The sequence below is a fragment of the Lineus longissimus genome, chromosome 6, assembly GCF_910592395.1.
Source record: "Lineus longissimus chromosome 6, tnLinLong1.2, whole genome shotgun sequence".
NCBI classification, from domain to species: Eukaryota; Metazoa; Nemertea; class Pilidiophora; order Heteronemertea; family Lineidae; genus Lineus; species Lineus longissimus.
In genome coordinates this window covers 4296261-4323331 of record NC_088313.1, presented here as the reverse complement: position 1 = coordinate 4323331, position 27071 = coordinate 4296261, and the positions used below count along the sequence as shown (strand labels likewise).

Below are 27071 nucleotides of genomic sequence, written 5' to 3'. Positions count from 1 at the left end.
CTCTCCGTTAATCCCGTCCGCGGACCGATAGCATCCGAGGATTGCGAAAATCATTCAATAGGTTTTGTGATTCTTGCCAATAAAAACCATCATAAAGAAAAACATAGAGGGGATGGGGGTTTTTCGACGGTTATCCTTGACCTGGTTACCTGGTCCTATCAATCAGATGCCAAGATTCCTACAGCAGCGCCGTGAAAATAATTTAGTAATCATCTCCCCTCTCAGTCTTTTACATGCCAAAACGTAGAGATAAGAATTGAGACAATAGTTTAAGGTTTCAAGAAAGATGGTGATGTTCAATGTCAAACGCTGCAACTGTTGGATCTGTAGAGTTGCCTCTTCTTTCCAGTTGGCCCAAAACAAATCGCAAACTTTATCTGGAACTTGGAAAGCTATGAATGCACTGGTGCAAATCACAGTAGCCAATGTAATTGAAGACGAATCCTTACTTTCAGTGGTTGACTTATTCAGTGCTTTATTCCGTTTACTGATACGCACGGCGACTAGGATTCCTATATTGAAAACCCAGAAGTATTAAGGTAGCAGGAAGGGTTGGGCGTTTGTGGTTTCTGAGTCTGAGGGGGTTGGTGTCTGTTGACTGTGCTTTAAGAGAGACTAGGCATGGCGCCAGTCTCTCTTAAAGCACAGTCAACAGGCATTTGGTCTCAGTATTTGGGTTTTGATTGCCATGACTGTACCCCTGTAAAAGTCAGAGGAGGAGAAGTTTGGAATGATGAAAGCATTGAAGAAGAAGAAATGTTATTATTGAGGAAAGCAAAATTTATTATGAGACTAGAAGGCAGTGTCCTGACTTGATTATTTTGAAAATGGCGGTCTGAACACATTAAAAGGTGGAACATGGCATTTTATCGACTTTGAAGTGCTCCGCAGTTAAAGGGAGACTATAGGCAGCAGCTAGGTAGGCAAGATAAAGTCATACAAATTTGCCAATAGGGGTCAGTCATATCTCTAGGCATGGCGCCAGTCTCTCTTAAAGCACAGACAACAGGCATTTGGTCTTAGTATTTGGGTAAGTACAGAATCAAGGCAGCACAGAGAGCAATGATTGAACGATGCTGTGGACAAGTCCAAGGATACTGCATCAGTCACGACCAACTTCTCATCAGAAAGTGTCACCACCAGCATATTCAATGTTCAGTTCCAACCTGTACCAGTCCAATGCACGCCTGTCATGGTCAGCAGTGGTCAGCTTAGCGCGATATGGAACATTCTTCCGAAACTCAAGCAAGGGAAGTCTGCTCATTTGCCTATCTCGCGCACTGCTCCTTCTTGTCAAACATCGTAGTGAAATTGTGGTACAGTGGGGCGTCCTCGAGGATTGCAGCTGGTCGGACAGACGTGAGGTGGAATGTGGGCGGCTGCACTTCTTCGTTGATGTGCGATGGCAGATAGCACAGTTGTTGCGTTGCATGACAGCTGAAAGTGAATGTGATATCATAGAACTGAGGCATTTGCAATGAGACTATAGGTGAAGTAGAAGCAAGGAGTGAAATGGGCCATCTTCCAGTGACTAATATACAGAGTAAGGGCCCTGGGTGTTGTTAGATTCAGCATTGAATGTATTCCTCGTACAAGCGTGAATAGTGTGGACATACAGTGAGAGGTGAGAGAACCCTATTGACTACTTCTTGTAACTTTATCTTGGATATTATATTAGTATTGAACTTCTAGCCATGGAATATGAAGAAATTGAAGTTGTAGGCATGGAATATGAAAAATTATTCAACGGTGAAAGACATTATTCCATGAGGCTTTGCCGTGATCGCAAAGGACGCGACGTGATTGGTTCACATGCTAATGAGGTATGATAATGATAATTACATGTACCTCTATAAATGCTACTTGGATAGCGACTGTGTCGTTGACTGCAACAGTGGTCTATGTCAATGTGTACCTGTAATGTCAATGAAGTATGATGAGGTGATGACGATAGTGCAATTATTAAATATTGGCAAGAGATCATACTGCAACATAGGTCTTGTTTTTGACAGATGACTGTGCGACATTCCCATTGGGTCTTGTTAGAGTCAGCGCTGCATGTATTCCTTGTACAAGCTTGAATAGTTGTGACGGACTTTGAGGGGTGAGAGACCCCTATCGGCTACTTCGTCTAACTTTATCTTGCCTACCTAGCTGCTAGCAATAGTGCCCCTTTATCAAGACTGAAACCCACTGTGTGGGGCTAAGAAATTACCTTTATAATCCTAGTTGGATAACCACTGTGTAGATGATTTGAAGAGTGCTCTGTGGATGTGTGCCTGTAATGTCAATGAAAGTATGATGAGGTGATGACGATAGTGGAATGACGAAATATTGGAAAGAGATCTATTCCTAGAAGAACATATGTCCTGTTTTGACTAGGTGGCGCATTTTAGAATCAGCAGTGAGCACTGTGTGTAACATGGTGGAGGCAGCGGAGATAATAACTGTGTCGAAAGTATTGTTATAGGGCCTTCCCTAGGCCCATGGGGTTTACAATCCACGATTGAAAAGACGTAGTTTGATCGCATTCAACTATAAATCCATTGAACAGTTGTGTTCCTTTAGTCAACCGATGACCTTTTGTTGGGCCATGATCGGGGATTGTAAACTGTAAATGTATTATGGACTGGGAGACGGGGGAAACACAAGTGAAATAGACCAAAACAAGTGATTTTGGGGCTTTGGTTTAGACGCATGCCCCACATGCGCCATGCGGGATTATACGGTTCATGTGAACTTGTTGACATGGTACATGATCTAGTGCTGTTATTGGTCATGGTACATGGTAGGCCTAATCATCATGGCTATATGTTTCGGGAAAAGCTCGGAGTAAAATGAACTGCCGATGAATAATGATGTTGTTCATGTTTACCATGTTTACTAGTACATAGCCATAGGGTATGCACTGGCCAGTGCACTTTCTGCACGTCGTCATGGTCATGTACGTGATACCTTGCATATTTTGTTTTTTGAATGCGCATGCTTTTTGGGCAAAATCACTTGTACCAACACTAATGAATAATGTCTTCTTATCCCTATGACTCCATACACAGTGAGGGCATTGTCCCATTCCCATCAAATGGTAACTTATTGTACCGTATTAGGGTGGAAGTTGGGGAGCAGATACCTACCGCTGCACGCCTGTCATAGTGATGAGCTTAGCGCGATATGGAACATTCTTCAGAAACTCAAGCGAGGGAAGTCTGCTCATTAGCATATCTCGCGCACTGCTCCTTCTTGTCAAACATCGTAGTGAAATCGTAATGGAAAACGTCTGGCTTTGCGCCAGACGTTGAGACTAATAAGTGAAGAACTAATAGGTAAAGAACTTCTACTTGCGCGAGACTGCTCTGATAAAATTATCATTGCAGAGACTACGGTGACGTACACATATATTTTTTACAATCAAAAATGCCCTCAAAAGACGACATGGAATGATTATTTTATTGATATTTCCTACTATATACCTTCCAATTATCACTTTATACAAATAGATCGGCGTTAGGTCGCATGCTTTTCTTTCCTGGTGACACTATAAAGCAAAATAGTTGCAACCCCGTAAATGCGCTATAAGTCCAATAATAAGTGACGGTGACCCGTTATAAATGTTTCGCCAGCTTCGCTTTTTTGCCGCTACGCGGCGCGTTGGGCCCTTGCGTCGAGAGGCTTGCGATGGGTATGAAAGCAATGAAACTTCCTTCAATCATCGTAAATATTTCGTCCAAGGGGGGGTCCAGGCCTAATGGACACATCCAAAATAGGTATCGTTCGTTCCAAAAACGTATAAGCTGCAGCAGACCGAATATAACGCCGAAAACAAAAATGGCGGCTGCAGTAATTTTCGCTCTCCGCATGGTGCAGATTAAGGCCGCCTTCAGCGGCCATCTCAGCGCAATAAACCGGTCCAGAGCCATCACGACGAGAATCCATGGGGAAAGGACATAACCCGTAACAGCACTCACGAAATAGTAATAACAAAACGACACCCGAACTTGCATATTTTCGAAAAGATGAGGACCAATAGCAAGGACATACATTAGAAACATTCTGCCGTAAATGAAAAGACAATCAAAGATGGCCATGCAGCGCATGTAGAAGCATGTCGTACTATTTTCGTATTTCTTCTTGCTCATTAAGATGAAGCTGAGAAAGTTGCCAAAAAGCCCAGTGACCATGACCATTGGTGGAAGCACGACTGTTACGATGTACACTGTGACATCCACGACATGTTCTAGCGTGCTGTCTGGGGCGACAGAAGAAACGTTTGGCATTATAAAAGACATTTCTGTAGTCAAATTGAAGACAGATAAACGGATCTTGCCGCGTGAATTTCAACATCAATACACATACTATATGTATATACATGCTACTTACATTTCAACGCATGGTCAACACTTGATTTGTCAGGTTTAGAAGCAGTGATTGAGTTGCAGACGATGATCTTACTTGCAATCGTGTAAGTTGTGGATCTGAACCAGCCTATTGCCAGAACGCACGCAGATCTCTCCATCTATTTTCTTCATCAGCGAGGCATGAAGAACGGCCAGAAAGTAAAATATTAAGCTTTATTCACGAACAATCCATAACTAGATCCATGATGAAGCATCAAATGACGTATTCAGTGTATATGTAACTTTTGATCAAGCGGCGCGTAAGAAATATAAGAACCTTTTTAACTCGGGTATAAGGTAACACGTGTAACACAAGTCACAGGAAGCCCGACTTTTCCAACTAATTCTTTGGACTGTTACATATTAAATTTAGTATATTTAGCTTTGCCTTGGAGTAACCAGGCTGGTTTCTCTAAGGATTAACGAGACGAAACACATCATCATCTTTGGAAAGCCTGATATGTCCTCTAACGCTAGAACATGAAACAAGGTTAATATTGGCTATTTATACACAATACATGCTCTATCCTTTTGTAAAGTACTCCGACTACGTCAGGGACATCGTCGATTACCAGGGTCAACCGTGTGCTCATTTTCTCGTGCACGTTACTGACCCTGGACTAAATCGATGGTTGCAGGATTCGCACTCCGCCCGTCAAAACGACTATTACATCTTTCCCAGCAACGCGGTCATTGCAAACAATCACCGCATCTAAATGGCGCTAACATTTGCTGAAATTTCAAACGCTTGGCCACACAAGTTGAATTTCTTGCTATTTCACGATAAGCATCATTTTGACCTCCAACCCCCGCCCCCCACCCCCCGCGATCTGAAAGAAACGTTGGTATATACCACTTAACAACAATGAAAACTGATATTAGAATATCACTTGAGTTACTAGAAAGCTATTTAACATTTATTTGAAATGCGTTTATGAGACAAAGTATGGTACAAATTTATTATCAAACGGCAAATATGCTATGAAGTAAGACAGCAGCCGGCAATCTCGCTGAAAGTCTGTGGGTTAACTTAGGGCATGAAGCTTGGTCATAAGTGTCAAGTGAGAGGCCCTGAAGTTCAGGATGAGTAAGGCATTACTCCTGTCGGTAGACTGGCACCGCCGACATCTGAAATTGATGGATGAGCAATGGTTATTTGGTTGATGTCTTAATATTGTTAAATAAAATATATAAGATTGGTGTATATATTTGCGACTAACGTAAATGATCTGTTTTGACAGGACGTAAGGCAATGACACTGTGACCTTTACATTTAGGCTCCCGAGTCCAACAAGTGTGAATGTAGTGTCGACAGTGAGATGGAGAAGACACATTGCCCACCTGGGCCTGCGTGTTGTCTTCCTTCAACATTTTAATGGGAGAATGTTGGAATGAAAACATCGTCGTAAAATGTAAGTCGCCTCTGGCCGTCCCATCGCTTCTGACCATCTTGGCCGTCATAAAAATGTATACATTTCAAAATGTACACGTTTATGGCGGATTAGATAATCAGTACACCTTGATAGCTCGCTGACAGACTGGTCTGAATTGCAAACACAGCTGCTAATAGGCTAGTTTTTGGCTCACCGTCGGGGAGTCTATACAACACCGCAGTGTCCGTCGTCCGTCGTCGTCCGTCGTCCGTCGTCCGTCATCAGTTGTCCGTTGGTCCGTCGACGTCGTCTTCGTATCCTATTTCTAAAACAGTGGCACGTTTCTCAACCGCTAGGGCTATGGACTCAAAAGTTTTTATGCATGACCCCCTAGGACAGATGACCTTTGACACTGAATTTCGGTCCGGTCTGATTCTTGACTTGGCCACTAGGGGGCCAAAACTGAAGACATAAATAGTGTGATATCTCACTTATTAGTGATTTGCTTTTGATGAAATTTTTATGGTAGGTTCTCCTAGCAAGGATATATCACAAACCTTACGTGTTTTTGATTTGACCTACTTTTCAAGGTCACAGAGGTCAAATGGCATAAATTTGCCGTTTGAGTGTAAATGTGGCACGTTTCCAAACCAATAAAGCTATGAACTTGAAATTTAGTACACATGACTCCCTAACTCATATAACCTCTAATCCGAATTTCGGTCTGATCTGATTCTTGACTTGGCCACAAGGGGGCAAAAACTAATAAAAGTAAAAAAGGTGGAATATCTCGCTTAATAGTGATTTGTTTTCAATTTTACTTTTATGGTAGGTACTCAGAGCAAGGATACATCACATATCCTACGGGTTTTTGATTTGACCTTATTTTCAAGGTCACAGAGGTCAAATGGTGTGAATTGGCCGTTTGTGTGTAACAATGGCACGTTTCTTAACTATGAAGCTATGAACTTTAAACTTGGTACACATGACCCCCCTAGGTCAGATGACGTGTGACACTGATTTTCGGTTCGGTCTAATTCTTAACTTGGCCACCAGGGGGCCAAAACCAAAAATTTGAATAGTGCCATATCTCACTTATTACTGATTAGTTTTTGGTAACAATTTTATGGTAGATACTCTTAGCAAGGATACATCACATATGATACAGGTTTTTGATTTGACGTACTTGTCAAGGTCACAGAGGTCAAATGACGTAAATTGGTCGTTTGGGTGTAACTAGAGCACGTTTCTTAACCACTAAAGCTATGAACTTAAAATGTAGTACACATGACTCCCTACGTCATGTAACCTCGGACACCGAATTTCGATCTGATCTGGTACTCAACTTTGCCACCAGGAGGCCAAAACTAAAATAGGTAAAACGTGCAATATCTCGTTTATTATTGACTTTTTTTTGATGATATTCTTATGGTACTTACTCCAAGCAACGATACATCACATGTCATACCGACTTTGGTTTCACCTATATACTATACATGTACAATGTTTCTAAACCTGGATGAATTCCAAAGCACCAAATATCTATACGGTGAGCACAATGGCGCCTAGCCGTTTCATTTTAATTGGTGCAAACACATTTTTTTTTGGGGGGGGGGGCAGAATTAAAGTGCTCTTGTAGTAATATTTAAGATGTTTATTTTACATGAAACACAGCTTGCCTCCAAGATCAATGTTAAATCCTAAACCATATATATTGACATTAGTAACCAGAAGATCAATTCAACTGCTCTTTACGGAATAGACGGAAAGCTGTTAGGTTCGGCCACCAAGGAAACAATGGATGAACAACAATTTAAAGGCAAAACAGGGATAAGGATATGACGTTCCTTGGATGTCATTTTTTGATTCAATCACATCTCGGAGCGTCGCACTTCATCGAAGATGACGACTCTGGAACATCGATCGCAGGATAAAGTTTGACTATATTCATCTCTTATAGAACATACTGGCAAACTGCATCAGCATGATGCTAGAAAGCTCTTGCTGTCAAACTCAGTATCACGAAATGGATTGTCCTGTCTCGAATGTAATTTTGCTCAATCACAAGAATAACATGTGTAATTGAATTATAACGTATGATTCTTTTTCTTCCAACGTAATATTTAATGTATTTGCCAAAGCAAACTGCAGCGCATCATTCGGAAAAATACACAAATATTTGATGAAAAAAACTTTTTTCTGACTGTTTTTGCCTGGTGTATTGATTAAAAGTATCATAATTTGAAGCGAAATAGCACTTTAATCCGTAATGCAGTTAATGTAATTGCAGTAAAAGTTGTTTCCGTTTAACGAAAAGGTCGAATGTAACCCGTGTATGCTTGAGTTACAATGTGATTTTCCTGTTTGCTTTAGCTTTGAAATTATAGTCAACATCTTGACAATGTTTTAACTAGACGTTGCTATTCCATCATCGACGTTATCCTAATACTGACGATTCTAATTACTTTAACCTTAATATGAAAGTCAGCTTCATGATGGGCACCAACGTGGAAAGACAAAGAAAAAAGTACACCTCTCTGTAAACAGATTTCACTATGGTTACATTGATGACAAAGAAATCAAATCATTAGTCATCATCCGAGTGGAGTCAAAATAACCTCTCTTCAAAGAGCTTGAATCGAGTACCCTATACCTTTTAACTGTTAATGGCGAACTGTCGCCTGTACGGGCGATTTCTGTTGATGGTGTAAAAGTAGACAATGTCCCTGCGGAGAAAGTGTCCGTCCTTGGTGATAATGCCCTTGTAAATGCCATTGGTCATTTTTGATGTATTGATAGTTGGATACTAAACCTCGTACGACTGGTCCATAATACCGCCACACTTGCTATTTGTGCTTAGTTTGATAAGAGTCTTTCAATTTACTTGAAGGACTCAGGTTTGATAAATGAAAACATACACCACCCCCGTTTCCCGTTCGATCGACTAACAATCAAACAGTACGTGTGGAAATTGATATTATTTTCGGCGTGGGAGAGAAGCGTTCAACAAAAAACGTAGATGAGCCAAATATTTTCTGGAAATAGATTTGTATTCGGAGCAAGACAAACGAAAATATTTTACTTCGGATATAGAGGGCGCGCCAGTCGGAGATTCCTGCAGCGAATCATCAGACAAACCTCCCGTCTGAACTGCCTACCACTTAAGCAGTAAAGGAGGAAATTGATACCATTATTACTGTAGGAGAAGAACGTGAGAATATCGTGAATGAGCCAAGTTAAAACACTCACTGGCAACAGATTTGTGTAGGAATAAACAATATAGAATACTGAAATGGGTAGAGTTAATACGATGAAGGTCACACTGACAGTTGTCAACATGTAGGTCATACTGGTCATACGAGCCGACTGATCTGACGTACCATTGCCTGAGTTTTGAAGTTGCCTCCGTTGATTGTAACCACGAATTACTGCAATCAAAATCGAAACATTACAAGCTACTATCACAAGGATGGGGATGCCATTGATAACAAGTAGGTCAATAACTTGCCATATAAAAGCAAAAAACTCAGCATAGGCCATTGTGGTTATAACACATCTGTCTCTGGTTTCATTCTGTATCCAGAAGACAAGAAAATGTGTGTTCAAGGCGAACAGAAACAGGAATACTGTTCCAATGACTAAAGACGTGTTCTTAGCTGTGTTAATTATTTTTGCTTTAAATGGGTATATGACGGATATCCACCTCTCGACCGTTATTAGCATGATATTCCAGCTCGCATAGTGAAGAAAGAAGTATGCTGTAAATTTGTGAATGGGACATATTGCTGGGCTAAAGGTAGAAAGACTCATTCCTCGGCTGATTTCAAGATATCTTGGCAACAACACTCCAAGGAGTACGGAAGTATCCGTAAGTGCAAGGCTGATGAGTAGGATCCGCGTTGAAGCCTTCCCAACTCTACGGGCAAGCAACACAGTTATTGTCAAAATATTGAGGCTGCTTCCAACAGAACACAGGAAGGGTGGCACAATGTGCCAGAGCGCCTTCAAGGCTGCCTGGTGATCCCTGCCAGCCACTGGTGACACTGTCGAAAACATTTCGTAAAATGTTGGTAGTTGATTGTAACTGCGACACCGATGGGCGTTGAAGTATTTCCGTCATAACCAGCCAGAGCTTGCCAACTAGATATGAAGATAGCCGTTGTTAGTTGCCGCGGCAGCTGTTTTTTTTGCGATTAAGTGTTGACAATCATATAATGGCGATACCAGTATCAGATTTTGCTGTTCAGTGCAATTTTTCATTTTAACATGCATGTGCCCCATTCTCAAATCACTGACATAGCCGTTAGGCTTGAAGTGGAAACCAACAGGTTCGAGTCCAATGAGCCTCTCTGGACGTCCTTTTCCAAATTCAGTTTCATCTCCGAGCGTCTTCTTTTATTCGAAGATAACAAATTTCAAGAATATTGCGTGATAAAGTAGGTCCTTTTATCTTCATCTCACATACTGACACATTGTTTACTGCAGGAAAGTCCAAATGAAGCCAGAAAGCTGGCTGTCAGTCTCAATCAGAGTTGTCCTGTCAACAAGGGAGATTTAGCTTATCACACAAAATTCCCATTTGTATTTAAATGTATTTTCCTCCAGCTACTCATAATGACCAGAGCCGTCGATCACTAGCTTGTTACGTTAACTTATCTCACCCTGGAGAATCAGCCCAACAATTCTCAACGGCCCGCCTCTGCTGGGATCTGATCGAGGAATGATTTCCTAGAAATGTCATCCCTGTTCCTGAGGTCATCTCTTAACACACAGCTAATGCTTAAACCTTGCATCAAAATAACACTTAGATGTCATCGACTTCATAAAAATATTGACATTGCTTGTAGATGTCGCTGTTCCATCATCGTTGTTATCATCTTTATACTGACGATCCTAATTGCTTTAACCATAATATGAAAGTCAGATTTAGGAAGGGATGCTTCAGGACAGGCAAATATCATCATCATTACCGGATTGTAGGAAACAATCTACTGTAGACGTGCTTGAGCGACACCTGAACTTTTTGAAAAGCATACTCTTCCTTTTGAGCAGATTTCACCACTACCTAAATTGATGAATTATAAATCAATATAAGGATTAGTTGATCAACCGGCCATTTTCAAAGGTACTTGCTTTAAATGGGTATATGACGGATATCCACCTCTCGACCGTTATTATAACATGATATTCCAGCGCGCACAATGAAGAAAGAAGTATGCTGTAAATCTGTGAATGGGACATATTGCTGGGATTAGGGTAATGGGACTCATTCCTAGGCTGATTTCAAACCACATTGGCAACAACACTCCAAGGAGAACAGCAGTATCCACAAGTGCAAGGCTGATTAGAAGGATTCGTGTTGAAGCCTTCTAAACGCTGCGGCCAAGGAGCACAGTTATTGTCAAATCATTGAGGCTCCTTTCAACAGTACACAGGAAGGGTGGCACAAAGTACCGGAGCGCCTTACGAACCGGCTGGATATCGCTGCAAGCTGCTGGTGACTCCGACGAAAACATTTCGTATAATGTTGGCACATGTACTGCGACACCGATGGGCGATGAAATATATACGTCATAACCACAAAGAGCTTGCCAACATTTCTAAATATGATGTTAACCGTTGTTAGTTGCTGAGGCAGCTGGTTTTTGCGATTCACTGTTGACAATTATAATCGTGATCATATATATAATGGTCCCTTTATAATGTAAACATATTTTGATACTAACCTCGTACGAACATGAGATCGTAATTGCGCTGCACCGCTGTGATTTATTGCCTGTTGTGTTTAGTTAGATACATGAACATGAAAACAAGTCATGAACTTGGTACTTGAGAGACGACAACTCCAACTCCCGTTCAGTCGGCTACCACTAAAATATAACAATGTATATGCGTCCATATATACATGAAGAAATTGATGTTATCATCGGCAAAAGAAAAGAGAGTGAAAGAATTACCGTAGATGAGCCAAGCAGTTTCTGCGAACAGATTAATAGTTCCATGAGCATATCTTAAGCCGACAAAAAAATAGAGATGAAAACAATGGTAACATTTGTACAAGTCACTGACTGACAACATTACCAAGCTAGACAGAAGGCATGACAGGTGGGGATCCACTGTCCACGCACATACATGGCACTGCCGACTCAGAAAACGCCTTACACAGAATAGGGTGACGATTATCTGCTCGATGTGAATGTGGAGTTGACGACCAGATTTTCAGCTCATGGCTTCAGACCTACTCCCGTATGAAGAACAGAGAGGAATACTGGCCAAAGGACACCACTCTGACCACAAAGCTGGGGCTCTGTGGTAGAACTCTCTTGGACAGTCGACTTTCACCAGAACCGGCTTACTGTCTAGCGTGCATCTCAAAAATCAGAAAGTAGAAGAATAACCTTACTTCAGATTTATAGGGCGCGCTACTCCGAGATTTCTGCAGCGAAACATTAAACAAACCTCCCGTCTGAACTGGCTACCACTTAAGCAGTAAAGGAGGAAATTGATACCATGATTGCTGTAGGATAAAAAGGAGAGTGCAGCGTAAATGAGCCAATTCAAATCGTTCCTCGGCAACAGATTTGTGTAGGTAGAAACGACGAAAAATATTAAAAGAGGGAGAGTTAATACGATAAAGGTCACACTGACAGTTGTCAACATGTAGGTCATGCTGCTCATTCGAGCCGACTGATCTGACGCACTATGCCCCGGATTTTGAAGTTGCCTCCGTTGGTTATACCCCCGAATTACTGCTATCATAATCGAGACATTACAAGCTACTATCACATAGAGAGGAATGCCATTGGGAACAAATAGTTCAAGAACCTGAAATATGAAGTGAAAAAAGTCATCATAAGCCTCTGTAGCGATTACGCAATCGTCTCTTGCTTCATTTTGTTTCCAGAAGACAAGAAAATGTGTGTTAAAGGCAAACAGAAACAGGAATACTGTTCCAATTACTATAGACGTGTTCTTATTTGTACAAATTATCTTTGCTTTAAATGGGTATATAACGGATATCCACCTCTCGATCGTTACAAGCATGACATTCCACTTAGCACAGTAAGGAAAAAAGTATGCGTTAAATCTGTGAATGGGACACACTGCTGGGATAAAGAAAATTGAAGGTATTCCGGGGATCGATTCGAACCATTCTGGCAGCAACACTCCGAGGAGAACAGCAGTGTCCGTTAGTGCAAGGCTGATTAGTAGGATTCGTGTTGAAGCCTTCCCAAATCGTCGGGCAACCAGCACAATTATTGTCAAAATATTGAGGCCACTTCCAACAGAACAAATGATGGGTGGAACACAGAACCAGAGCAATTGCGAGATCGCCCGGATTTCGCTGCTAGCCACTGGTAACTCTGCCGTCGAAAACATTCGAAAATGTTTGAAACTGCGATACCGATGGGCGATGAAATAATATATCCCTCATAACCAGCAAGAGCTTGCCTCATGAATATGAAAAATTTCATTAAGTTCCTGAGGCAGCTGATTTTTGCGATAAACCTGATAACAGTCATAAAAAGGTATAATTATGATAACGGTATCAGATTTTGAAGTGCTGTGAAAACAATCATTCGTAAATATGTGTCCCAATCGCAAATCACTACATAGCTTAAAGGCTTGAACTATTAACCCTCTGCAACATGTGTCATAGGCGAATACAATGAGCGTTCCCTCGACTTCATTTTCCAAATTCTGTTATATCTCGGAGCGTCTTCCTCTGTTCAAAGACAACAACTTCCAAGAACATTACGTGATGAAGTAGGTCTTTTAGTATTCTCTTACGGAACATATACTGTCACATTGTTTCCTGCAGAAGTCCCCATCAAGCCAGAAAGCGGTCTGTCAATCTCAATCAGAGTTGTCGTGTCACGAGGGGAGGTCTGGCTAATAACAAAAAAATCCCATTTGTAATTGAATGTATTTTCATCAACTATATATAACCAAGATGAAGTTGAAGGCTCACTAACTTGCGTTAACTTTTCTCACCCTGGAGTCGGCTGAGCTCTGACGTGTCTGATCGAGGTATACTTTCTTAGAAAATGTCATCCCTGTTTCCGAGGTCATCTCGCTAACTACCAGAAATGGTTAAACCTTTCATCAAAATCACCATTAGAGGTCAACGTCTTATAAATATTGAAATTGCTTGTAGATGTCGCTGTTCCATCATCGTTGTTATCATCCTAATACTGACGATTCTAATTGCTTTAACCATAATATGAAAGTCAGCTTTAGGATGGGCGCCAACCTGGAAAGAATTCATCAACTAGGTACATGTAGACTTAGAGCAGGACACTGTAAGACTGAGCGCACTAACCAACGGCCTGGAGAAGGCATGCTTGCAGATTGGCAAATATCATTATTTTATCATTACCGGATTGTGGAAACCAATCTACATGTAGACAGCTAGAGCGTCGCCTGAACTTTTATAAAAGCATACTCCTCCTTTTGAGCAGACTTTATCACTGTCTAAGTTGATGAACTAGAAATTAAATCACTAAGGACTTAGTTGATCAACTGGTCGTCTTCAAAGGATGTACATGTATTAATTAAGTACCCTAATTATGTACCTTGTAGCAGATATGGCGAACAGTCGTTTGTCAGGGTGATTTCTGTTGCCGGTGTAGAAGTTTGAAATGCCCAAGGATAGAAAATCTGGGGAAAAGAAAGACTCTTATTTAAATGTACGCGCCTTACTCAATGAGAAATTGAGGGTTGTGCGCTAGACCATAATCCGTCAGAACACAAATTCGGACCGGACACTTCTTCCAGGGGGACAATTTCTACATTTACACCGGTAGAAAAACGGTTCCGTGTCTGCGACTGCTGCGGGAAAGAACTAATTCTTTTCAAACAGGTTTTATTTCAGCGATAACAATCGCTTACTTCCAAAAGATCTTCTGTGTCTGCTGCGCCCGGCTGAAGACAATAATTCTTCCAATTGGCGAAGAGCGTCCGACGCTGTCGGCAAGGGAAATCTCTCCAAACGCCATGTCAACTGCTGGCTAGAAGAAATTGAGACATAGTCCCTAACTGAATGTGTTCAACGCCTGGTTCATTAGTTAACTTTTTTTCTTGTAGTGTTTAACGTTTTTTCAGTTTTGTTTCAACTCTTATGAAGAAACCCGCTACATTCCTAATTTTTTAGCACGCACAACCTCTGGCGCGGGAAACCTTTCCGGCAAACCTACAGAGTGCACCCGAGCAATATTACACCCAGTCATTTCTTTGATTCCATTTTTGTGTATAATTAGATGACGGAAACTTCTACTGTAAAGAGTGAATAGAAGATGACTTGGCAGCGGAAAGCTTGGTTATAAGGCCCTTGATCATGCCATTGGTCCTTCAGTAAGGATGTATTTTTGGTTTGATATATGCCTCACAATATCAGGAATCCGGACTTGCCCCGTATCGCTGTGCTTAATGTGCTAAGTTTGCAACGGAAAACAAGTCATAAACTTAAGTACAAGATACCACAACCCCACATCCTGTTCGATCGGCTACCACTCAAATAGTACATGCTATAAACGCCGTAGGAGATCAAAGCAAAGTAAAATACATAATACTGTAGATGAGACAAACATTTCTGACAAAACAAATTGTGTAAAAACGAAAATATCTCACTTCGAATTGATAGGGCGCGCCAGTCGGAGATTCCTGCAGCGAAACATTAAACAAACCTCCCGTCTGAACTGGCTACCACTTAAGCATTAAAGGAGGAAATTGATACCATTATTACTGTAGGACAAAAACGTGAGAATATCGTGAATGAGCCAAGTTAAATCATTCGCTGGTAACAGATTTGTGAAGGAAGAAACAACATAAAATACTGAAATGGGTAGAGTTAATACGATGAAGGTCACACTGACAGTTGTCAACATGTAGGTCATACTGGTCATACGAGCCGACTGATCTGACGCACCATGGCCTGAGTTTTGAAGTTCCCTTCGTTGATTGTACCCGCGAATTACTGCAATCAAAATCGAAACATTACAAGCTACTATTACAAGGAAGGGAATGCCATTATTGAAAGGAAGGTCAATAGCATGCCAAATGAAATTATAAAAGTCATCATAGGCTTCTGTGGCTATTACGCATGTGTCTCTTGTTTCTTTCTGTTTCCAGAAGACAAGAAGATGTGTGTTCAAGGCGAACAGAAACAGGAATACTGTTCCAATGACTAAAGACGTGTTCTTAGCTGTGCAAATTATTTTTGCTTTAAATGGGTAAATGACGGAGATCAACCTCTCGACCGTTATTAGCATGACATTCCAGCTCGCACAATGAAGAAAGAAGTATGCTGTAAATTTGTGAATGGGACATATTGCTGGGATCAAGGTAATGGGACTCATTCCCAGGCTGATTTCAAACCACATTGGAAACAACACTCCAAGGAGTACAGCAGTATCCACAAGTGCAAGGCTGATTAGTAGAATCCGCGTTGAAGCCTTCCCAACTCTACGGACAAGCAACACAGTTATTGTCAAAATATTGAGGCTACTTCCAGAGACAAGACCACTAATGAATATTCATAGGTTGGAGGGTCCAGGCCTATCTATTAGACGAGTGCATGTTTTTTACTCTCAAGTACATATTTGGAGAGGTATTGAAAAAATATTTGTTGTGGCAAGTCTACAGATATAAAGAAATTATTTGATGAAAAAATTAATTTCGAATTTTGCTAATTGGGTAATAGGGGGCGTGTTTTGAGTTTTTTCTGCCAGTTGGCTGAAAAGAGTGGAAATATCAAAGTCTGTCTAATTTGTCGATTAAAAAAAAATTTCCGTGGTCAATCACCATTTTATTTTTCACCATTTACTTGCCCGACTGTCCGGAATAACATAATCTAAATTTCAGATTCACAACACCACGCGTTCTTTGATGCGTCGCGGTCAAACATTGACAATTTAACTGCTAAAAGGCTTAAAAAATCAATTGTGGTCTTGTCTCTATTTACACTACATTTTGGGTCAATATAGTGAAAAATTTGAATGTGCTCAAATCACTCTAATTCATTTAGAATATTGTATTGCTGATGATTTAAGGTCAAAACAAGCCTAAATAATGAGAAAAAAACTTAATTTGACCCAAATAAGAGTCAACCTAACCCCGGTCTAAGTTCGGTTTCATTTTTACAAGTCTTGTTGTGTTGCCATTCATTTTGTAATTTCTTTGAAACTACTTAGGCCTTGATTCTGAAAGTTGTGCCCTAAGCAGCAAATATATTCCTAAATCACATCCTAAAGTTTCAGCTCCATAGCTTGCTTATTCTGGCCAGGGCAGGTCTTTGAATTTGGTGCTGTTGGGTGCAAAATCATGACTTTTTGTCGATTTTGTCCTCTTTCGTCGCTTTGGCACAGTTGTACCACTCTTTGAAATGTCTCTCATTTCTCCAAAAATGTCCAGATATGACTTTCCTTTGTTGGAGAGTTGTGGGATGTCATGTACATTAGTTTGAAAAAAATCTCAAAATGTTAACCCCTGAAATGTACCTTCATTGAGACAAGACCACTAATGAATATTCATAGGTTGGAGGGTCCAGGCCTATCTATTAGACGAGTGCATGTTTTTTACTCTCAAGTACATATTTGGAGAGGTATTGAAAAAATATTTGTTGTGGCAAGTCTACAGATATAAAGAAATTATTTGATGAAAAAATTAATTTCGAATTTTGCTAATTGGGTAATAGGGGGCGTGTTTTGAGTTTTTTCTGCCAGTTGGCTGAAAAGAGTGGAAATATCAAAGTCTGTCTAATTTGTCGATTAAAAAAAAATTTCCGTGGTCAATCACCATTTTATTTTTCACCATTTACTTGCCCGACTGTCCGGAATAACATAATCTAAATTTCAGATTCACAACACCACGCGTTCTTTGATGCGTCGCGGTCAAACATTGACAATTTAACTGCTAAAAGGCTTAAAAAATCAATTGTGGTCTTGTCTCTCCAACAGAAAACAGGAAGGGAGGCACAATGTACCAGAGCGCCTGCGAGACCGCCTGGATTTTGCTACTGGCCACTGGTAACTCTATCGTCGAAAACATTTCGAAAACGTTGGTAACTACGACACCAATGGGCGATGAAATAATATAACCATCATAACCAGCAAGAGCTTGCCTCATGAATATGAAAAATTTCGTTAAGTTCCTGAGGCAGCTGATTTTTGCGATAAACTTAATGACAGTCATATATAATTATGGATATAATTATGATACCGGTATCAGATTTCGAAGTTCTGTGAAAATAATCATTCGTAATTATGTGTCGCATTCGCAAATCACTTACATAGCTTAAAGGCTTGAACTGTTAACCCTCTGCAACAGGTGTCGTAGGGCTACACACCACTAATAGATTTTAAGCCATTTTCCTTTAGACATCAACTGCCATAACTTTTTCCCAATATCTCACTGGAACCTAATATTTGCAGGACAGAAAGACCTCATCCAGGGCTTAAATCCATAGAATTTTTGACAGGTCATCACCATGATAATTTCAGGGTTGGGGGGTCTGATGTTTTTTGGGTCGATTTTGTCTTAATTTCACGCGTCCACCACGTTTCACGGCTCAGCAGGTTAATTGGATCCCCAAATCCACGCCGGTGAACATATGAGGCTCAAAGTTCATCAGAATGTTTGCCACATATTGTGTGGGCGAAGGACACAGTGACTTTCGACGGATTCAATGTGATAGGGAACCAATAGGTGGCGCTATCTTTGATACAAGACAGGTCATGCAAGCGTTCAAAAATTGGCAAGAAAATGATCCCAGTGTGATCGATGCATCGATGTATTTTACAAGTGACAAGCTATTCAGAAATGTATAGGTTTGTGTGACAGAAAGGTACTGCCAAGTGTGTCTGGTCATAGATTCGTTCAAAAATATTTATTTTCACCTGAAATAACCTCCCTGTGATAACCAGAAGAATTCTCCTCCTAAATTTGATCCGAAACCCCGGGGGTGTTGTGGCTTGAAGTTAAACGATAAGGAATTAGCAGAGGCCAAACCTCGCCCCACAGCTTGGACTCGTTTGTTGGCGTATGGTCTCACTAGCCGGTGAGGAGGCCAGGCCTACCTGCTTCCAAAAATGACGAGACGTCATTTCATGCATACCCCTGTTACAAGGGCTGTAGACTTGGCAGTACCTTTCTGTCACACAAACCTATACATTTCTGAATAGCTTGTCACTTGTAAAATACATCTGGCCAAGTATCAACGTCGTCTAGACATACAGTCATGAGAAAGCCAACTGAAGACTATTTCAGTCTTTTATATAAAAATAGGCTGTCGTTGCGGCTTTTCTTTGAGTTTTTTGCCCTCGAAATTTTACCTTGAGAAAATGTGCAATCTCACAGGAACCAGTCGGTGTCAACATTATGTTGAGCTATAAATAGCATGCGAGGCCTTCTCACCGCGAAAGTGCGCAGAAGAAATTGGTATTTTCCTCAAATAATCGTCAGAGCTACCCCTTCACAAACAACATATGTCGGACATTTACATTTGAACAAGTACCAATAGGGATAGAGTAGGCCCATCTGTATCCATGGTAATCACTCGAGATTGAAGAACTAGTTTTTTGGATCAGCTCAAACTGAGGGTGAATAATGCCCTTGTCATTGCCATTGGTCCCTTTATGATGTAAAACATTTTGATAATAACCGCGAACTAACAGTAGTACAATGTGTACATATACATTAGGAAATCGATGCCATTATCGAATATAAAGGAAAAAAGATTGAAATAATTAATTCTATGAGCATATCTTAAGGTGACAAAATTATAGAGAAAAAAACAATTGTTACATTTGTACAACTCCAGACAGACAACATTATCAAGCCAGACAAGCAGCAGTACAGGTGACGATCCACTGTCCATGCACATACTGGACACTGCCGACGCAGAAAACAGCTTATGATGTCTGCTCGATGTAAATGTGGAATTGGAGACCAAATTTCCAACTCGTGCCTTCAGACCCGCTCCCGTATGAAGAACAGAGAGGAATACTGGCCAAAGGGTACCACTCTGACCACAAAGCTGGGGCTCTGTCGTGGTGGAACTCTCCTGGACAGTCGACTTTGCAAATACCAAAACCAGCTGACTGTCTAGCGTGCATCTCAAGAATCAGAAATTCGAAGAAGAATCTTACTTCAAAGTGATAGGGCGCGCTACTCGGAGATTCCTGCAGCGAAACATTAAACAAACCTCCCGTCTGAACTGGCTACCACTTAAGCAGTAAAGGAGGAAATTGATACCATGATTGCTGTAGGATAAAAACGAGAGTGCAGCGTAAATGAGCCAATTCAAATCATTCCTCGGCAACAGATTTGTGTAGGTAGAAACGACAAAAAATATTAAAATAGGTAGAGTTAATACGATAAAGGTCACACTGACAGTTGTCAACATGTATGTCATGCTGCTCATTCGAGCCGACTGATCTGACGCACTATGCCCCGGATTTTGAAGTTGCCTCCGTTGGTTATACCCCCGAATTACTGCTATCATAATCGAGACATTACAAGCTACTATCACATAGAGAGGAATGCCATTGGTAACAAATAGTTCAAGAACCTGAAATATGAAGTGAAAAAAGTCATCATAAGCCTCTGTAGCGATTACGCAATCGTCTCTTGCTTCATTTTGTTTCCAGAAGACAAGAAAATGTGTGTTAATAGCAAACAGAAACAGGAATACTGTTCCAATGACTATAGACGTGTTCTTATTTGTACAAATTATCTTTGCTTTAAATGGGTATATAACGGATATCCACCTCTCGATCGTTACAAGCATGACATTCCACTTAGCACAGTAAGGAAAGAAGTATGCGTTGAATTTGTGAATGGGACACACTGCTGGGATTAAGAAAATGGAAGGTATTCCGGGGATCGATTCGAACCATTCTGGCAGCAACACTCCGAGGAGAACAGCAGTGTCCGTTAGTGCAAGGCTGATTAGTAGGATTCGTGTTGAAGCCTTCCCAAATCGTCGGGCAACCAGCACAATTATTGTCAAAATATTGAGGCCACTTCCAACAGAACAAATGATGGGTGGAACACAGAACCAGATCATTTGCGAGATCGCCCGGATTTGGCTGCCAGCCACTGGTAAACGGGTCTACAGTCATGGAAGTGAGGTTTTCACAGTGTCGTCACGGTGAAGATTCTCGCCTCCAAGCTTTCTGGATTCTTTCCGAGATGAAATCTTTGGCCAAATTAGCTACAACCTATACATTTGTTTTTCATCTTTAGAGACCGAGGGGAGACGTTTACAGCGCCTTCGATGGATTTTATTCGATGCACCATAATCGGTAGCGCCGCCTTTAATACCACACAGCTCCGAGAAATGTTTTCTGATATGATTTTAAAATAATGTTACCCTGGCTATCACATTGCGGTTGCCTTATGAAAAAAAACTATTATTCCACCAATTATATGAACAGGTGATTTTTGCACACATCGGGCCGACTTTGGACCAATTTTGAAAATATATATATTGTTGCAGTACGGATGTAGGCTTTCATTGCTCCAGTTTGACCTGAAATTAAACTACAGAAAACTTTTGCCAGCCCCACTCGGCAGATGGACGGTATGCCACATATTGTTCGGGCGAAGGACCCAGCGACCTTCGATGGATTCAATGTGATATGGAACCAATAGGTGGCGCCATATTTGATACCAGACAGGTCATGCAAACGGTCAAAAAATTGGCAAGAAAGTGTTCCCGGTGTGATGTAAAGTGTGTCTGGTCATAGATTCGTTCAAAAATATTCATTTTCCCCTGAAAGAGCCGCCCTGTGATAACCAGAAGAATTCTACTCCTAAATTTGATCAAAAACCCCAGGGGTGTTGTGGCTTGAAGTTAAACGATAAGAAACTAGCAGATATAGGCCAAACCTCGCCCCACATCTTGGACGTATATGTTAGCGTATGAGCTCAAACTGAGGGTGAATAATGCCCTTGTCAATGTCATTGGTCCCTTTATGATGTAAAAGCATTTTGATAATAACAACGAACAACACTAGTACAATGTGTACATATACTTGAGGAAATCGATGTCTTTATCGACATTAAAGGAAAGAAGAGTGAAAAAAATTAATCCTATGAGGGGTGATAAAATTTCAGAGAAAAAAACAATCGTTACATTTGTACAACCCCCAGACAGACAACATTATCAAGCTAGACAAGAAGCAGTACAGGTGACGATCCACTGTCCATGCACATACAGAGCACTGCCGACGTAGAAAACAGCTTACGAGAATCTGCTCGATTAAAATGTAGAATTGGAGACCAGATTTCCAACTCTTGCCTTCAGACCCGCTCCCGTATGAAGAACAGAGAGGAATACTGGCCAAAGGACACCACTCTGACCACAAAGCTGGGGCTCTGTCGTGGTGGAACTCGCCTGGAAAGTCGACTTTGCTAATACCAAAACCGGCTAACGGTCTAACGTGCATCTCAAAAATCTGGAAGTAGATTAATAGAATCTTACTTCAGATTTTAAGGGCGCGCCATTTAACGTTTTTTCAGTTTTGTTGCAACTCTTATGTAGAAACCCGCGACATTCGTTAATTTTTAACACGCACAACCTCTGGCGCGGGAAACCTTTCCGGCAACCCGACAGAGTGCACCCGAGCGATATTACACCCAGTCATTTCGTTGATTCCATTTTTGCGTATAATTAGATCACGGAAACTTCTACTGTAAAGAGTAAATGGAAGATGTCTTGGCAGCGGAAAGCTTGGTTATAAGGGCCTTGATCATGCCATTGATCCTTCATTAAGGATGTATTTTTGTTTTGATGTATATGCCTCGCAATATCAGGAATCCGGACTTGCCCCGTATCGTTGTGCTTAATGTTCTAAGTTTGCAACGGAAAACACTTTAGTACAAGATACATGTACCACAACCCCACCTCCCCCGTTCGATCAGCTACCACTCAAATAGTACAAGCTATAAACGCCGTAGGAGATCAAAGCATAGTAAGTTACATAATACCGTAGATGAGACAAGCATTTCTGGCAAAACAAATTGTGTAAAAACGAAAATGTCTAACTTTGAATATATAGGGCGCTCCAGTCGGAGAATCCTGCAGCGAAACATTGAACAAACCTCCCGTCTGAAATGGCTACCACTTCTGCAGTAAAGGAGGAAATTGATACCATTATTACAACTTAAAATACTGAAATGGGTAGAGTTAATACGATGAAGGTCACACTGACAGTTGTCAACATGTAGGTCATACTGGTCATACGAGCTGACTGATCTGACGCACCATGGCCTGGGTTTTGAAGTTCCCTTCGTTGACTGTACCCGCGAATTATTGCAATCAAAATCGAAACATTACCACCTACTATCAGAAGAGAGGGAATGCCATTGTTAACAAGTAGGTCAATAACATGCCATATGAAATGAAAAAAGTCATCATAGGCCTCTGTGGCTATTACGCATTTCTCTCCTTTTTTTTTCAGTTTCCAGAAGACAAGAAGATGTGTGTTCAAGGTGAACAGAAACAGGAATACTGTTCCAATGACTAAAGACGTGTTCTTAGCTGTGTTAATTACTTTTGCTTTAAATGGGTATATGACGGATATCCACCTCTCGACTGTTATTAGCATGACATTCCAGCTCGGACAGTGAACAAAGAAGTATACTGTAAATTGTTGAATGGGACATATTGCTGGGCTAAAGGTATAGAGACTCATTCTAAGGATGTTGGAAAACCACATTGGCAACAACACTCCAATGAGAACAGTAGTATCCACAAGTTCAAGGCTGATTAGTAGGATCCGCGTTGAAGCCTTCCCAACTCGGCGGGCAAGCAACACAGTTATTGTCAAAATATTGAGGCTACTTCCAACAGAACACAGGAAGGGTGGCACAATATACCAGAGCGCCTGCGATACCGCCTGGATTTTGCTACTAGGCACTGGTAACTCTGTCGTCGAAAACATTTCAAAAATGTTGGTAACTGCGACACTGATGGGCGATGAAATAATATGTCCCTCATAACCAGCAAAAGCTTGCCTCATGAATATGAACACTTTCGTTAAGTTCCTGAGGCAGCTGATTTTTGCGATAAATCAGGTGACAGTCATACATGATTAAAGATAAACTTGTGATAACGGTATCAGATTTCGAAGTTCTGTGAAAAAAATCATTTGTAATTATGTGTCCCATTCGCAATTCACTTACACAGCTAAAGGCTTGAACTAGTAACCCTCTACAACAAGTGTCATAGGCGAATAGAATGAGCTTTCCGTCGGCGTCATTTTCCAAATTCAGTTGCATCTCGGAGCGTCTTCCTTTATTCGAAGATAACAACTTCCGAGAACAATGCGTGTTAAAGGAGGTCTCTTACATAACATACTGACACATTGTTTCCTGCAGGAAGGTCCCCATCAAGCCAGAAAGCTGGCTGTCAATCTCTATCAGGGTTGTCTTCTCACGAAGGGAGGTTTCGTTAATTACAAAAAATCTTTCCATTTGTAATTGAAAGCATTTTCTTCCACAGCATGTATATATAGATGCGATGATATCGAAAGGCTACTCATTATGACCAGGACTATTGATGACTATTTTTACGTTAACTTATCTCACCCTGGAGAACCAGCACAACAAACTTGACGGCATGCCTCTGCTGGGCTCTGATCGAGGTATGATATCCTGGAAAAGTCATCCCTGTTCCCGAGGTCATCTTGCTAACACACAGAAAATGGCGAAATCTTGCATCAAAATAACATTTATATGTCAGCGTCTTATAATTATAAAACTAGATGTCGCTGTTCCATCATCGTTGTTATCATCCTAATACTGGCGATTCTATAATTGCTTTAACCATCACCTTGTGATGGGCGCCAACGTGGAAAGAATTCAGGCACTAGGTAAAACCAGAGCGGGACACTGTACGACTTAGGGCTGTACACCACGGCCTGCAGATGGTATGCCTTTGGACAATGTTGGATCGACAGGCAAATATCATTATCATAACCGGTTTGTGAAAACAATCGAGAGCGACACCTGAAACTTTTATGAAAGCCAAATCTTCCATGTAAGCAGATTTCACCACTGCGTATGTTGATTAATTAGAAATCAAATTATTAAGGATCATTCGGTCAATTGGCCGATTTCAAAGGTACATGCATGAATTAAATACCCTAATTACCTATATTAGTAGCAGATATGGCGGTCGTTTGTCAGGGCGTTTGTCAGAGCGATATCTGTCGCCGTTGTAGAAGTTTGAAATGTCTAAGGATAGAAAATCCGGGGGAAAAAGACTCGTATAACAATGTATGCGCCTTACTCTAGGATCAATTGAGAGTTTTGGGCTAGACCATAATCCGCTGGATACAAATTAGGACCGGACACTTCTTCCAGGGGGACAATTTCTACATTTACACCGGTAGAAAAACGGTTGCGTGTCTGCTGCTGCTGCTGGAAAGAACTAATTCTTGTCAAACCGATTTTATTCCAGCGATAGCAATCGCTTATTTACAGAAGATCTTCTGTGTCTGCTGCGCCCGACTAAAGACAACAGTTCTTCCTTAAATCTGCATTTAGTGTCCATATCAAGGACGTTAAAACAGAACCGATGCCGTACAAAAGGTATCAACAACAACATGAGAGGAAGACATTCCCTTGAGTCAGCTGCAATTAGCGTTTGAAATGCCCAAAGATATAAAAATCCGGGGAAAAGAAAGACTCTTTTTACAAAGTACGCGCTTTACTCAATGAGAAATTGAGGGTTGTGAGTGAGACCATAATCCGTCCGAAAACAAATTAGGACCGGACACTCCTTCCAGGTGGTCAAAGTCTACTTCTACACCAGTAGAAAAACGGTTGCGTGTCTGCTGCTGCTGAGAAGATCCAGTTCTTGTCAAACCGGTTTCATTTAGTGTCCATATCAAGGACGTTAAAACACCATGTCAACTGCTGGCTAGAAGAAATTGGGACATAGTTCCTAACTGAATGTGTTCAACGCCTGGTTCATTAGTTAATTTTTTTTGGTAGTGTTTAACGTTTTTCCAGGTTTGTTTCAACTCTTATGAAGAAACCCGCGACATTCGTAAATGTTTCGTGTAGAAACCAGCGGTATTCTTTATTTTTGGCACGCACAACCTCTGGTGCGGGAAACCTTTCCGGCGCGCCTGCAGAGTTTACCCGAACGACAATACACACAGACAGTACATGTACTTTAATTCCGTTTTTTTCGATAAGGAGTTCATGGAAAGTGACTTGGCAGCGGAGAGATTGGCAATAAGGCCTTGATAATGCCATTGGTCCTTTATTAAGGGTGTATTGTTGGTTTGGTATATGCCTCGCAATATCAGGAATCCGGAGTGGTCCCGTATCTTTGTGCTTAATGTGCTCAGTTTGCACGGGAAAATTAGTCATAAAACAACAACCCACATCCCCGTTCGATCGGCTACCACTCAAATAGTACATGTTATAATCGTCGTAGGAGATCAGAGTAAAGTAAGTTACATACCGTAGATGACACAAGCATTTTTGGCAACACAATTGTGTATGGACCAAAAGAAAAAGAAAATATCATACTTCTGATTGATAGGGCGCGCAACTCCGAAATTCCTGCAGTGAAACATTAAAGAAACCGCCAGTCTAAACTGGCTACGCGCGTTGTTTAAACAGGAGACCGATCCGGATCGATCTAGATCGGTTTAGTCTCGCGTATAAAACATATAGTTTGTTGCAGCACGGATGTAGGCCTTCATTGGTCAAGTTTAACCTGAAATTAAATTACAGTCGTACAGGAAACTCTTGCCAGCCCCGCCCGGCAGATGGACGGGATGACACATATTGTGAGGGCGAAGGACCCAGCGACTTTCGATGGATTCAATGTGACATGGTACCAATAGGTGGCGCCATCTTTGATACCATCAGATCATGCAAACGGTCAAAAATGGACAAGAAAGTGTTCCCGATGTGATTCAAAGTGTGTCTGGTCATAGATTCGTGCAAAAATATTCATTTTCACCTGAAAGAACCGCGATGTGATAACCAGAAGAATTATACTCCTAAATTTGATCCGAAACCCCAGGGGTGTTGCAGCTTGAAGATAAATGATAAGGAAATAGCAGATATAGGCCAAACCTTGCCCCACAGCTTGGACGTATACCTTGGCGTATGAGCTCAAACTGAGGGTGAATAATGCCCTTGTCATTGCCATTGGTCCCTTTATGATGTAAAACATTTTGATAATAACCGCGAACTAACAGTAGTACAATGAGTACATATACATGAGGAAATCGATGTCATTATCGACAATAAAGGAAAAAAGAGTGAAATAAAT

The 27071-nt window shown here is 41.1% G+C and overlaps 1 long non-coding RNA gene across 1 annotated transcript in view; it reads left to right on the top strand.

The window, feature by feature from the left end:
* The window catches only part of LOC135489116 (uncharacterized), a 48364-nt gene extending 25101 nt beyond the window's left edge, over positions 1-23263 (top strand). The window contains exon 3 of the long non-coding RNA XR_010447099.1: positions 23233-23263. This is a non-coding gene — a long non-coding RNA (uncharacterized LOC135489116). The remainder of the gene's footprint in view (positions 1-23232) is intronic.
* Positions 23264-27071: the final 3808 nt, after the last annotated feature.